Source organism: Octopus sinensis, linkage group LG5, assembly GCF_006345805.1.
Source record: "Octopus sinensis linkage group LG5, ASM634580v1, whole genome shotgun sequence".
NCBI classification, from domain to species: domain Eukaryota; kingdom Metazoa; phylum Mollusca; class Cephalopoda; order Octopoda; family Octopodidae; genus Octopus; species Octopus sinensis.
Genome location: NC_043001.1, coordinates 31645451 through 31660694, shown reverse-complemented (window position 1 = coordinate 31660694; position 15244 = coordinate 31645451). Strand labels below are relative to the sequence as shown.

The 15244-nt window shown below is 37.8% G+C and overlaps 1 protein-coding gene and 1 long non-coding RNA gene across 3 annotated transcripts in view; one reads left to right on the top strand and one right to left on the bottom strand.

The window, feature by feature from the left end:
• LOC115211760 (dual specificity tyrosine-phosphorylation-regulated kinase 1A) overlaps positions 1 to 15244 on the top strand; it is a 509539-nt gene that overhangs the window by 338011 nt on the left and 156284 nt on the right. The window lies entirely within an intron of this gene.
• Positions 2733 to 12304, bottom strand: LOC118763612. The gene is made up of 3 exons (XR_004999372.1): positions 12211 to 12304; positions 7812 to 7816; positions 2733 to 2744 (listed from the first exon to the last, which is right to left on the bottom strand). It is a non-coding gene; the product is annotated as an uncharacterized LOC118763612 (long non-coding RNA).

Below are 15244 nucleotides of genomic sequence, written 5' to 3'. Positions count from 1 at the left end.
TGTCTGTCCTTGTTTGTCCTCTCTGTGTGTAGCTTCTTATGGGCAGTAAATAAGAAAAATGTTATCTGCAGGATGCCATAAAGATTTCAGAGTAATTGCTCTTGCTAGTCAATCATTGTGATAGGTTGAAATTTGATAATTCATTTAGCCAAACTCAAGGTTCCACAATATTTAGAAACCCTTAATGGTCACTTCTGCTTCTAATATTAGCAGCCAGATCTCCCTAGTATTACATCTAAGGAAGGATATGTTGGAAAAAAATAGAAAGATTGGATGACCATTACAGGAATTTTGATGACAGGTCAGCTTGATAAAGGCTGACCTTGGAATAAGCAACAACAATGAGCCTTACCAGACCTAGTCTGTTGAATCTACTAACACCTAGGCGTAGGAGTGGCTGTGTGATAAGTAGCTTGCTTACCAACCACATGGTTCCGGGTTCAGTCCCACTGCGTGGCACCTTGGGCAAGTGTCTTCTACTATAGCCTCAGGCCGACCAAAGCCTTGTGAGTAGATTTGGTAGACGGAAACTGAAAAAAGCCCGTCATATATATGTATATATATATGTGTTTGTCCCCCCAACATCGCTTGACAACCGATGCTGGTGTGCTTGCGTCCCCGTAACTTAGCAGTTCGGCAAAAGTGACCGAAAGAATAAGTACTAGGCTTACAAAGAATAAGCCCTGGGGTCGATTTGCTCGATTAAAGGCAGTGCTCCAGGATGGCCGCAGTCAAATGACTGAAACAAGTAAAAGGAAGGATAAAAAGACCTCTCCATGCACACACACCCTTCATTATCCTTGGTTTAAGTAAATAAGTTATAATTGTTTGAAATGAAGCTCACTTAAATTCATTTCTTGCCTTACATGTATATTGCAGAAACAGAAGTCAGTATAAATCTATAAGGTATATATGTATGCACTATGTTGTAGTAATTAAGTTATTGAAATTACCATTTAAATTTTAAGAACTTTTCAATATTTTTTTAAATTCTTCCCATATTTTCTATTTTTAAAATTTCTTCTACTAGTTGCTGTCATAAACAAGTCAACTCTGCTCAAGCAGACCCACGCTCAAAGGCAATTCTAACCATGACCATCTCACCTTTCTTGGAAGTGTGTAAGGCTACAATATTCAATATGTCCTTTACTTATTCAAAATGGTAGAATATGATCTGAGGAAGATTTGACTCCTATTTCTAGCAGGTTGTGCTTTAAGGTAGAGAATCCCTCATTGACTTGTTTCTTCTGTTTGTGATTTCTAGATATTGATTTTATATTGAACAGACTAAAATATATGTACAGTAATACCTCACTTTACAAGGACCCACTTTAAAAGACCCCAGGTTTACAAGTTTTATTTTTCAATCACAAGATCCAAATCTTGAATGAAGTTCAAATGTTTCTACTACCATAACAAGTGCTTCTGTGTGTTACCAAGAAATTTATAGAGACCAAAAAAAAATGCTTTTCTAAGCAAACGACTCTAGGCTTGTTTTTTAAAAGAGAAATCTACAAGTCCATCTATGAGTGCTTGTGAATCAGTGATCACATCTACAAGTGATGTTGTGCACGAGTCTAGTGCGAGAGAAAGTGATTCAGAAAACGATTATAATAATATTCTTTACATTCTACTGTTGATTTATTGCCATTTATTTACGAGTATTATAAATTTTATAGGTAAAGTATTTTTCTGGGAACAAACTATGATTTATAACATTGCTACTATGGGAAATTATTGCTCTGCTTTACGAGTTCTCAGCGGTCTCTGGGAACAAATTAACTTGTATATCAAGGCATCTCCATATCTCTTACATATTCGTTAATGCCAACTTACATAACTTTTGCAATTTAACTTTTGAGTGGTTGAATTTCATTCAAAATTTAGATATCTGTTACATTTTGCGTTTCAGTCATTGGACTGTGACCATGCCAGGATACCACCATGACGGGTTTTGGTCAAAACAATCGACCCCAGTACCCTTATTCTATTGGTCTCTTTTCCCAAATTGCTACATATAGAGGATGTAAATAAACGAACACCAGTTGTCAGGCAGTAGTAGGGAACAAATACCAAAAGCACACACACATGCTCAACAGGCTTCTTTCGGTTTCCATCTACCAAATCAATTCACAAGGCTTTGCTTTGTGTTAACTAATTTATTGTTGTTAAAATGCTGGGTAAAACAATTAAGAACAGAGGAAAGGAACAGTTTGTTGTCTTCTTTCAACTTCCACTGTTCAAAAATAGTTTCTTATTTTTCATATAACATCACTACCTTTACTTGATGTATTGTTATGTAACATCTAAATTATTAAGCTTTACTTCATTACACTCAGGCAATGGTGTTATTGGGTTCATCTACATAGACATTTTTCCAATGTTAGCTATTTTGAAATAATGAAAGTTTTAGTGGTCTCTTAAAAGTATTATCTGGAATTATATATCTTGTGAAAAATATTAGGGTTTATCATCATCATCATCATCGTTTAACGTCCGCTTTCCATGCTAGCATAAGTTGGATGATTTTGACTGAGGGCTGGCGAACAAGATGGCTGCACCAGGCTCCAATCTTGATTTGGCAGAGCTTCTACTGCTGGATGCCCTTCCTAATGCCAACCACTCCAATAGTGTGGTGGGTGCTTTTTACGTGCCATCGGCATGGGGGCCAGTCAGGCGGTACTGGCAACGACCTCGCTCAAATCCTTTTACACGTGCCCCCAGCACAGGTGCCAGTAAGGTGACTTTGGTAACGATCACGCTCGAATGGTGACCTTTTACGTGCCACTAGCACGGAAGCCAGTTGGCTGCTCTGGCAACGATCACGCTCGGATGGTGCTCTTGGCACCCTACTAGCACGGGCACAAGTGCCAGTAAGGCGACGCTGGTAACGATCACGCTTGAATGGTGCCCTTTAAGTGCACTGGCATGGAAGCCGGTTAGCCACTCTAACTGCCATCCCTACACATACACACATACTTACGAACCCTTGTTCTTTTTGGTGACCTGTACATACTGGGCAATGTACGTAATTAAATAGATCTCAGTAAAGTCAAAACAAACTTTGAAAGGGTTGATCCTTCTGTGTTATTTTCCTAGTGGAAGTTTGTAGTTATAAAACCTTTGTAAGAATTTGTTTTATTGTATAGTGGTATAATTATAATTTGTTGATGTTGGGTAAAAGTAATCAACATTTTTGGTTGAAGGATAAACAGTTGAAGAGAAGGATAAACAGTCGCTGTCATAAAGAAGATGCTGCGGAAGCAAAACCATTTGTGATCTTTTATACTGGTTTCAAAATTTTGGCCCAAAGCCTGCAAGTTTGGGAGAGGGTGTTAGTTACATCGGCCCCAGTATTCAAAGGTACTTTTGACTCTGAAAAGATGAAAGGCAAAGTTGACTTGTGTGGGATTTGAACTTGGGACATGAAGATGAACAAAATGCATTTTGCCCAGTGTGCTAACACTTATTATGCCAGCTTGCCACCATTTTTGCAGTCTTTTATTATTAGCTGGTTGGTTTTGTCCACACCTATATTTATTAAATATGGACCTATGATTTCTATTTTCAAAAATAATAAAGTCTTAAGTTTCATATCTTGGATCAAATGTATTAGAAATCCCAAAAGGCTTAAACAGTTATTACCAAGTTGTTTTACTTACCTGAATAAATTTGGAAGAATTTTACTTAAGTGTTGTTGTGACATATCAAAAGAAGAGATTAGGCATCAATTGATGTCATAACTGCCTTTCAGCTAATGCTTTAGGATTAAATTATCCAGTTAATCCAATTACCTCTTTATTATGTTAACCTTTGCTTTGTATTTTAAGAACTATGAATATCTCTACATTACATTCTGAATTTATTGGTAATTTATTTTCTAATTAATGTTGCTATTTAGTTAGCATATATTAAATTTCCTGTTTAGGGTTGTGTTCCAAGCATCATCTATTCACTCTAAGCATCTGTGTTTCAATTTAGTCTTCCACACATTGTCAGAACTTAATGTCTGATTTATTGCTTTCAGAATTATACGAAACAAACCATCTGTCGAATTGTTATTAACGAAAGTACATATTTTGTATGTATTTTCATACAAAATGTTGTAAATTAAGTCATTTACAACATTTAAATAACATGCCCCTTAGCCTTTTTTTTAATAACTTTATATATTTATTGCTGTGATACCAGTGCCAGTGGCACGTAAGAGAACCATCCGAATGTGGCCGTTGCCAGCGCTGCCCTCCGTGCCGGTGGCCGTTTGTCAGCCTCGTCTGGCACCTGTGCAGGTGGCACATACTATGCTCACGGAGTGGTTGGCGTTAGGAAGGGCATCCAGCTGTAGAAACACTGCCAGATCAGACTGGGCCTGGCGCAGCCTTCTGGCTTCCCAGACCCCAGTTGAACTGTCCAACCCATAATGATGATGATGATGATTGCCATATATGATAAATTCTCTCATTGTGAACGACAAATGAGGGTTCAGTAAAATAAAGCAGTAATCATGTTCTATGGACACAAATGTCTCTTGAGGCCTGTTGGTGCCTTGCAAACCTTTTGGCAAATGGAAAGAGGACTCGGTTTGCTTGTGTGCTTGTGGATCATTTACTATGTGTTTTCTTGAGTGAACAGCAAGACATGCTTTGTTTCATGCCACAAAACCACAATGACAGGTAAAGTTGCCATTTAGAGGAGCAGCATTTTGCTAGTATACTCTTTCACTTGTTTCAGTCATTTGACTGTGGCCATGCTGGAGCACCGCCTTTAGTCGAGCAAATCGACCCTGGGACTTATTCTTTGTAAGCCCAGTACTTATTCTATCGGTCTATTTTGCCAAACTGCTAGGTGACAGGGACATAAACACACCAGCATCAGTTGTCAAGCAATGCTAGGGAGACAACCACAGACACAAACATACACATACATGCATATATATATATATATATATATATATATACTTATATACGATGGGCTTCTTTGAGTTTCCATCTACCAAATCCACTCACAAGGCTTTGGTTGGCCAGAGAATATACTAGAAGGCACTTGCCCAAGATGTCACGCAGTGGGACTGAACCTGGAACCATGTGGTTGGTAAGCAAGCTACTTACCACACAGCCACTCCTGTGCCTTCATGCTTGCACAAAGTTGGTCCCAATGCTGGAGTTAACTATGCTCAAATCTTTGATGTGAAGAGTTGCAGAACTGGTGCCAGGCCTTGTGTCCTGACGCTTTGTTGCATCATTTCAGATTGTCTTTTAGTTTGTCTTTGAAGCGCACGAGTGGCCTTCAAATTGACCGTCCTATTGGGAATTGGCCAAAGAGAAGTTGCTTCAGAATTCTGATATCACTCGTACATGAGATATGACATGACCATCTAAGCTGTATTTTGATGATGATGGCTTCAATACCGGATATGCCATATATATATATAAAGTTAAAAATCTAATAATTACTTTAAAAGCAAGTTATATTGATGACAAACAAATATCTGTTGATCTTGTCTTTTAGTTGATTCACCAGCTCAACTAGCAGAAAAAAAAAAAAAATTCTATAAATGTAGATTAAGTACATGAAAGACTAATATTCTTCATAAGACTTTTATTATTGAGGTCTTGCTCTATAAAGAGTTTCAAAAATTGATTTTACACCACAGTCAATCATTTCAGTATGCAGAATTTTGAATTTATAGTCTGTCTTCGTTCACAGCTCTTTTTCTATCCTTATATTGATACAGTTGCTGATACCATGAAACATGAGATGGTTAATATTTTCTCCCAATTTTATTTTTCACTATTACCAGTGCTTGTGTCACATAAAAAGCATCCAATCCACACTGAAGGGGTTGGCATTTGGAAGGGCATCCAGCTGTAAAAATCATGCCAAAACTGACCCTGCCTGTGCGGGTGCCACATAAAAAGCACTCAGGCTAGTCTGCAGGGTGGTTGGTGTTTGGAAGAGCATCCAGCTGTAAAAACCATGCCAAAAGACACAGAAACCTGGAATAGTCTTCTACTTGGCCGAATCCTGTCAAACAATCCAACCCATGACAGCACTGAAAGAAGGACGTTAAATGATGATGATAATCTGTACCTGTCAAGCATTCTTCACAACTTATCTTCCTAGTACCTATCCCACCTTCTTTCACCCTTCTAACTACAGTATTGTTTCCTCTGTTGCTATAATTATACAAGAGCAGAACTGCCCATATTTCATCCCCTACTTTTGTCCTATCAAGTTATCCTTCTCCTTGGAACCACTTCTCTTGTCACTCATCCCGCACTCTCAGCATCATCTCTTACAACTTTATTTCCATTGAATGTTCCACACACACACACACATGCCTGCACATTTTTGTTTCACCTCCATACTTCACATCATCTCCCTATTTCTCATCTATCTTGGATTTTATTAAATTGATACTTGCCATCCCTGCCCCACTCCATCTTATGTATTGTCACTTATGGCCTCCTCCTCTTTGACTCTTATTTTTCTTTACCTTCCCCCTCCCCACCAAATTGAGATTCTCTATTGACCACATCTCCACCCTTTTCATCATTTACTGCATTCATCTCTATTTCCATCTCTAATCATCTCTGTCATTCTCCTTCACACACTCATGAACTTACCCACCTAACACTCCTCAGTTATTTGTCCATATTCTTTCATTATCCACCTTCTTGTATTTTGAGAGTATACCCTGAAACCTCATCTCCACCTTCTCTTTCTACCTGGGATACCTATATATCTCCTCTAAAGCAAGACTATTCTTGTTCCTCTCAGCACCTGGCACAAAGCCATTTCCTTAATACTGAACTCCCATTCTTTTAAGAGGCCTTGTTTTGTGAATTACTTGGTAATCTCATTAGTGCCAGTACCATAAATAATCATCATCATCTATTTTTATAGTAACTATCTTAATTTTACACAACTATCAAATACTGCTGAGAACTGATGACTAGAAGGTCTTAGTTTGTGTCTTATGGTCTTTGTCTATAATCTGTAGAAGCACATTTTCTAATTTGTGTTATATCCTGAAATAATTGCTTTTTATCAAGTTGAACTTAATGTTGTCATTTGATCTCACCCTATGATCAGTTTTCCTCTGTGTATGTGTGTGTGTGTGTGTGTGCGCTCTTTAGTTCATAAGTTAACCCCTATTTAAAACATCAGCAAAATCAATCTACTATCATTCTTAGTACCTTCCCTCCTATCTACGGCAGAAACAGCACGCCGGGCGAAATGCGTAGCCATATTTCGTCTGCCGTTACGATCTGCGTTCAAATTCCGCCGAGGTCAACTCTGCCTTTCATCCTTTCGGGGTTGATAAATTAAGTACCAGTTACGCACTGGGGTCAATGTAATCGACTTAATCTGTTTGTCTGTCCTTGTTTGTCCTCTCTGTGTTTAGCCCCTTGTGGGCAATAAAGAAATATATATCTACTTCATAGATTACCTTTAATGGTCTAAATATTTAGATTCTTTACTTTAGGAAAGGGTGGTTGTTGTTATTGTTATTGGGCAACTCAAATTTTAGTAACTTAAATAGTGCATATGTAACCAATCAGTTGAGTGGCCTATAGACAAGCACATCAGACAGGTCATACTTTAGTCTGATTGCATATCCTGTTGCACACTGTGGGTGGTTTGTACAGTGCAAGCTCAGCTATGTTTTCATCAGTAGACTCTTTAGATATTCAGGCTGACTGTAATGTAAGCATAATTTTTGTACTTAAAGTAATCAGAAGTTAGGAAATTCCACCAGCAGTCAGAGTTATAGATTAGTAGTTACAATATGAACGTTAGCTTAGAACCAAAACTTTTATCAGCAAATCAATTCTGACTTGAACAGATATTAACTTACCAGTGTCTTGTCTGTACAAATTTCACTGCTGCTGATTTTTTTTTTTTGTTAGTAATACTTCAGAGTTGCAGCAAATCCTGTAAGGATTGTCATTGCACTCAAGTAACAGGTCTGGTTGCAGCTAACCTTCTTCCCACTAAACCCACCTGAGATCGTCTCTCATTCTTCAAAAGAAAGCTACCTAGTTTAAAATGTTCATATTTGAATTAACACCTTCCATCATTTTATGCTACATCTCATTGTTCTAAACACTGATTCAATATTGAAATAAATCTGTTAGTTATTTTTACTAAAAGAAGGATCAGCTGAAAAGTTCCTAGACTGACTAAGATATCTCATAGAATGTGACCAAATAATGTTATTTTTCAACATAGTTTCCCTTGCAGTCCACTCACTTATTATTGGTGAAGAAGCTTTCATCCTGTTGGAAAGTTATCAACAGCAGACAGGATGTCATTATCACTGTGATACTGGTTCCCAGCCAAGTGTTTGTTAAAGTTGAGATAGTCAGAGCCAAATTAAGAGAATTGGGACAATGATCAACCAGTTCAATGCTACAATCATGCACAGCAGCCCTTGAAATGAAGGACTTGTATACTGGAGTATTATCCTGAAGAAACAAGACCCCTTTCGTCAGTTTTTCTGGGTGTTTGGTCTCAATAGCCTTTTTGTAACTGCCTCGGCAAGCTGGCATAGTATTCTCCATTGATGGTGTGGCTCTTTTGAGGATAGTCAATAAACACAATCCAAAAAAACTGAGGATATCACCTTCCCTGAAAATGAAACAACCTTGGCCTTCTTTAGCCTTCCTGTAATGTAATCAGCCTGGTGTGGTTTTGATCAAGTGTCAGAAGATACGGCACCCACCAAGCAGGAACCTTCATCGTGTTGAGTTCATTGTGGAGAACATTCTCAGCTCTATCACAGGATATGCTCATAGCATTGGTTATTTGATTTATAGTCAGTCACCTGTCATCCATCACCATGTAGTGAATACGATCAATGTTTTCTTCAGTGGTGGCAGTTGCAGGATATCCAACCTTGGATCATGTTGAAGACTTTCCCCCCTAAAATCAGCTGCCCACTAATGTAGCAACCATGTCAGCATGAATTTCCTTGGAGACTAAACTCTTTTTCTGCAGGTACTTGATAACACCACGATTTCAAATTTTGCCCATTTTCAAGAGAAGCTGCTACTAGTTATTTTCGAAGTGTTCTTTGAACAGTTAGATGTCAGTTTGCCTGGAAAGAAACAATGCAGTTATTAATAAGAAGAGTTGAAATTAATGCCTGCAAGATTTCACAGCTCTAACATCATTCCTTATAGTCAACCTATGAAGTTTTCAGCCCACTCTTGTGACACCTAATTCTTGATTATTTTTAAATGTAATATTAGCATATATATATTTCCAATGAAATACATTTATCCTGAACATCTCATTAAAAATATGATTATGGAAAGGTTAAATGGGTGCATTCAGATGTTATGGATTAGTGAGGTCTTCAGGTGGGGGGTTTTTTCTGATTTTTTTTATTTATTTTTAACATTTGGTCTTATTTTGTCCTTCTGTCATTGCTTCTTGCCTAAGATCTTTCTTTCAAGCTCTATAATTCAATCCCCACACATAACCCTTTACTCACATAGAAACAAGTTACCTATTGTCGGCCAAGCTGTTTCAATTATTCACTTGAATTGTGCAAGGCTGTTATTACACATGGTAACATCATGTGTTACCTTCAACACATTCCCTCAGTCAAAAAACTAGAGATTGAGATTGAAGTCATTATTGCAGAGATTAATCTCCGTCACTGATGATGTACATCCCCAATATTCATTGGGCTTTTGCCATAAATATCCACCTACATGTTCAGTCAGTATAAGTTACTAAGTGTATCATCATAATTTCTCAAAGGCTGAGAATATGTTAAGGCAAGTTACCTGAAACTGAAACATTTATTCTTGCGGGCATAAAATTAATCAACATCCTTTAACGACCTACGGAAGTTGTGGATTTTGAGTACAGATGATTGCCTTCACAGTAATATACTTGTGGATTAAGGTGGTGAAATGGCAGAAGCATTAGCACTCTGAGCAAAATGCTTAGCAGCATTTCATCCTTCTTTACATTCTGATTTCAAATTCTGTCACGGTTGACTTTGCCTTCCATCCTTTTGGGGTCGATATGATAAGTATCAGTTGAACGCTGGCGTCGATGTAATCAATTTACCCTTCCCCTGAAATTGCTGGCCTTGTGCCAAAATTTGAGACCAGTATGCTTGTGGATTGAGTAGATTGATTATACAGCCTTAAGTCACCAATAAGACAAATACACAGCTTTCTTTTCTTCTTACTGAGTCATTTTTAAGAACCTCCAAACAACAGAGATTATCTGTTTACAGAAACCAAATTTTACAACCATACAGAAATTCATGCGTTCTGATTGTGAGAACAGAGTTCTGTTTGCTTGTAAAGCCAGCAAGGCATTCATTTTAGTTGTGTTGCCTTCTATGCCAAACAAAAAATATCCATGAATTTTCGTGTACAACCTGTACTGGAATTGTACAGTAAAAACCTGTGAGCCAACTTGAGAGCACCTACTTGGTCACTCATCATCATCATCGTCGTTTAACATCCGCTTTCCATGCTAGCATGGGTTGGACAGTTTGACTGTGGGCTGGCGAACCAGATGGTTGCACCAGGTTCCAGTCTTGATCTGGCAGAGTTTCTACAGCTGGTTGCCCTTCTTAACGCCAACCACTCCGAGAGTATAGTAGGTGCTTTTACGTGCCACCAGCACGGGAGCCAGTCAGGCGGTACTGGCAACAACCTCACTCGAATTTTTTTACTCAGGCCAACGGCACAGGTGCCAGTAAGGCGATGCTGTGCTAAAAATGGCAACCGAATTCTCCCTCACACCGCTCCTTACCATCTTAAAATATACATTAGACATGTAGTCCAGAATACACTATACATGAGAAATAACATGGCATGGCCATGCGTTGTATATTTTTGATGATAAGGATCTGCTTGATAAGGACATTTTGGAAGCTAAACAGTACCATCAAGATCTGTAATCATCTTACTCCAACTTACAGTGATGCTGTGGCACTCAAATTAGTTAACAACAAACATTCGATCAATTACATATCTCACACAAGGATGTTGAAAGTGTACGACACTGCTGAATGCCATTTATTTTTCAAATATATTTTACCCTAACTATTCATTGTCAGGAATAGATTTGCGTTAAATTAGTTTATTATATGTTCTATGAATTAAATTAAGTTTATTATATGTTCTATTATTTGGTGAATGGGAGGAGGAAATGTAGCTGAATTACATTCAATGAAGTCATTTTCACCAACTTTTTAGAAGTGAAATAAAACTTACACAATCCTTTGTGCTAGCTCTGTTTTTTTTTTTTTGGGGGGTTTTTTTTACACATTTTTCTTTGACCTTTACTTTTCCACAAAAGCTACAATTGTCATTCTCAATTATATTGTTGTTGGTTTCTTTTCTTTATTCCTTGCTATTATTTTTATACCTTTTGAAGAGTTGTCATTTTTAATTATGCAGTTCACATCACTCTTTTTCCCTACCTGATGTTATATCACTTTCACTTCAGCAGTAATGTTTATCATTTTCTACATCCAATGCTTGCACTCAATGGCTTTCACTTACCTTATCATAGCATTAATTACTCTATATTTAAGGTATTATGCTGGTTACGTGTTTTACATTGGTAGACCCAGTATGTCAGACAGCTTGGACTACTAGATTTTCTCCATTCCAATAAGGGCTTGTGCATTGTGTTCATAATTTCATGATCATTCAAACTGTTTATGGTGGAGGCACATGGCCTAGTGGTTAGAGCAGCGGACTCACGGTCGAGGTACCGCGGGTTCGAATCTCAGACCGGGTGATGTGTGTGTTTATGAGCGAAACACCTAAGCTTCACGCAGCTCTGGCAGAAGGTAATGGCGAAACTTCTGCTGATTCTTTCGCCTCAACTTTCTCTCACTCTTTCCTCCTGCATCTTGCAGCTCACCTGCGACGGACCGGCATCCCAATAGGTGGGGAACTTATACGCCAAGAAACCGGGAAACCAGCCCTTATGAGCCAGGCATGGCTTGAAAAGGAACAAACAAACTGTTTATGATGGTCTTTGTATAATGCAAATTTAAATCAACCTCTGTCTGAAACCTTTAAACTTTTATTTTTGACCATCATATTGTAGTCAATACTAAAGCAGACCATTTTCAACAAATTTTGTTATGGGCAAGAATCTTCAAACTGACCAAAGCCCTGTGAGTGGATTAAGTTTGACAGAAACTGAAAGGTGGCGTACTGACAGAAATGTCAGCACACCGGGTTAAATGCTTAGTGGTATTTCGTCTGCCGTTACATTCTGAGTTCAAATTCCACTGAGGTTGACTTTACCTTTCATCCTTTCAGGGTTCAATAAATTAAGTACCAGTTACGCACTGGGGTTGATGTAATTGACTTAATCCCTTTGTCTGTCCTTGTTTGTCCCCTCTATGTTTAGCCCCTTGTGGGCAATAAAGAAATAAGAAACTGAAAGAAGCCCAACATGTGTGTATGTATTGTATTTGCATGTGTGTGAAAAAGATTGAGGGTCTTTTTGTTTGTCCTCCACTACTGCTTGACAACCAGAGTTGGTTTGTTTACATCCCTGTACCCTAGCTGTTCAGCAAAGTGATTGATAGAATAAGAATCAGGCTTTAAAAAATGTACTGGGGTCAATTCATTCAACTAAAACCCTTCAAGATGTTTCCCCAACAGAGCAACAGCCCAAAGACTGAAACAAAAAAAAAATGTATATATTGAGTTGTCCGGAAAGTTCGTGCTGATTTTTAAAGGAAAGAAAAAGGTCAAAAATTATTTTAATCAACAAAATATGAACCATTTTGTTGCACACAATGCCTGTCCATCTTTCCTTGAACTTGAAAATACCCTCTTCCCAGAATTGAGGGGGTTTCATGGCAAAGAATTCATCAAGGTATCTTTTTATGTCATCCAAGGAATTTTAATTTTTACCATTAAGACTATTCTGCAGAGACCTGAATAAGTGGAAATCTGAAGGAGCAATATCTGGTGAATGTGGAGGGTGGGGTAATACATCCCAGCCGAGCTGCAGCAATTTTTGTCTGGTTCCCAAAGCATCAAGTGCCGAAAATGAACTTTCTTATCTTCCATTTTAAAGGGTTACAGAATTAACACAGGTTATAGGAACATAAACCTTCTTCCACCAAAAAGATAGCTTAAACTGTGCTCAAAATGGAGGTGTTGTCAAATCCTATTTTGTGGACTCGACCATGTTCTAAAATAAGTCGAAAGGTAAGCTACTATAAATCGGCACGAACTTTCCAGACAACCCAATAGATGGATAGTTCTCCATCATTCATTGATGAAGTTTCATTTGTCTGGTCAATGAATTACCTACTCCTGAATTGATATGTAAATGGTTGAGCATTGCCCAAACGTGTGTACCCTTAATATAATTTGCAGGCAGAATCAGTGAGACACACTGTCTACGTGCAAGGTTGTTCCTTTGAATTATAGGTACAATCTATTTGACAGGCTTCTCTACAGTTTCCAACCTTCCAACTCTAAGAGCATGGGTTCAACGTGGAACTACAGAAATTGACGGTTGCCTAAGATGCTATGCAATTGAATCAAACCCTGAAATTCATGGTTGTAAAGCTAACTTCTCAACCATTTGACCATACTACACCACACACACACACACACTAGGTAATGGCCTAAATTAAAAGACTAAAAGTTTCAGATACTATCTGATCCTTATACATTTAACTTGCCACAAGCTTACTGGAGCTTTACCTATGGTCATAACTTTTTTCTGTCAAACAGATAAGAAAATAGCCAGCTGACTGTTTCTGTCACCAACTGAGACAATCAGTATAATCAGTCTGCTATACTCTTCTCTCTTTAACAAAAATAGGCTTCTATCTTAAAAAGAAGTTTTGATGTAGGCTGTGTTGCAGTTAGCTTGTGGCAAATTTTACCTATTACATGTATGTCCTTAAGGAAAATATGTCACAACTTTTTATTTCCAAACTGTAAATTTTAGGAGTTTTGTTTCCATAAAATTTTAGTGCAACTGAACCAGTTGTTCACCAGAGTAAAATGGCAGACTGTACTTAATTTCATCTTCCTGCATTTGTAGTTCAAATCTTGGTGGGGTCAAGTAAACCTTTAATATCCCTGTAATCTATGAATAAGTATTTAGTGTTGCTTTGTGTTAAGAACATTTTATGCATGTTCTCAGTGAGTGTGTGTGGAGGCATGTAACCTAGTACTTAAGGGGTTCAGTTCACCATCATAAATTTATGGGTTAGATTCCTAGATCAGGAGCAAGGTATTTCATTTCACATTGCTCCAGTCTACTCAGCTGGAAATGAGTACCAGTCTGGTGCTTATACATCTATCTATTTATCAGTCTATCTCCAGCTGTGACATCCTGGATGTTCCATTGGGTCATGAGCAGGAGAGCTGAGAGGGTGCCTACTACTGCTTGTGACTATATAGGCACCTAAAACAATTAACAAAAACGTTTATATGCTCCCAAAAAGGAGCATATAACATGGAGCATAGCCATTACTTGCTTGCAAGTAATAGTTATGGATTTTGGCCTTTTTACTTTTTCTTGGTGAGTAAAATAGAAAGCCTAGTTTTTATTACCTCTGCCTTAGCAAAGGCTAAGGTATTGTTTTCAGTTGTATTTGTTTGTTTGTCCATGGCCATGATATCTCAAGAACCGCTGGATGGATTCGAATGAAACTTTCAGGGATGTTTGGCTTCATGACTGGCACAAACTGATTAGATTTTGAGATCAATCCAGTTCCGAACAAGGATTCTGGAATATTTTTCCTGTTTTTTTTTTACTTAATTTTTGAGAGCGGTCGGGTTCATTTTTAGTATTCTCATTTGTGAGAGCAGTCAAGTTTATTTCAGATATTCTCATTTTAAAAATCTCTGGCTAATCATTGAGAGGACGTTAGTGTTGCCTTAACAAGGGTTTGTGCTCTCTGAGTGCACTTGTTCCCATTTAAAACAGTTTTAGCTTGGTAAAGGTCCTAAAGACACTATTTTCTAATTCCACTCTCCTTAAAAGTTTGACATTGTGTCTCTATTAGGAATTATTAGTAGTAGTAAGTTTTTGGCAAATGGTAACTCTAACAAGGTTTTAATTCCCATTTGTAGAGAATTTATGACCTTAAGGGAAATATGAACCCTACAAGACCTCATTTCTCCTAACGATGTTTTGCGTTTTATTGAGAAATTATTATTTCATTTGATTATGATGTGTATCACTGTGGTGTTTGTCAGGGTTTCTAGAT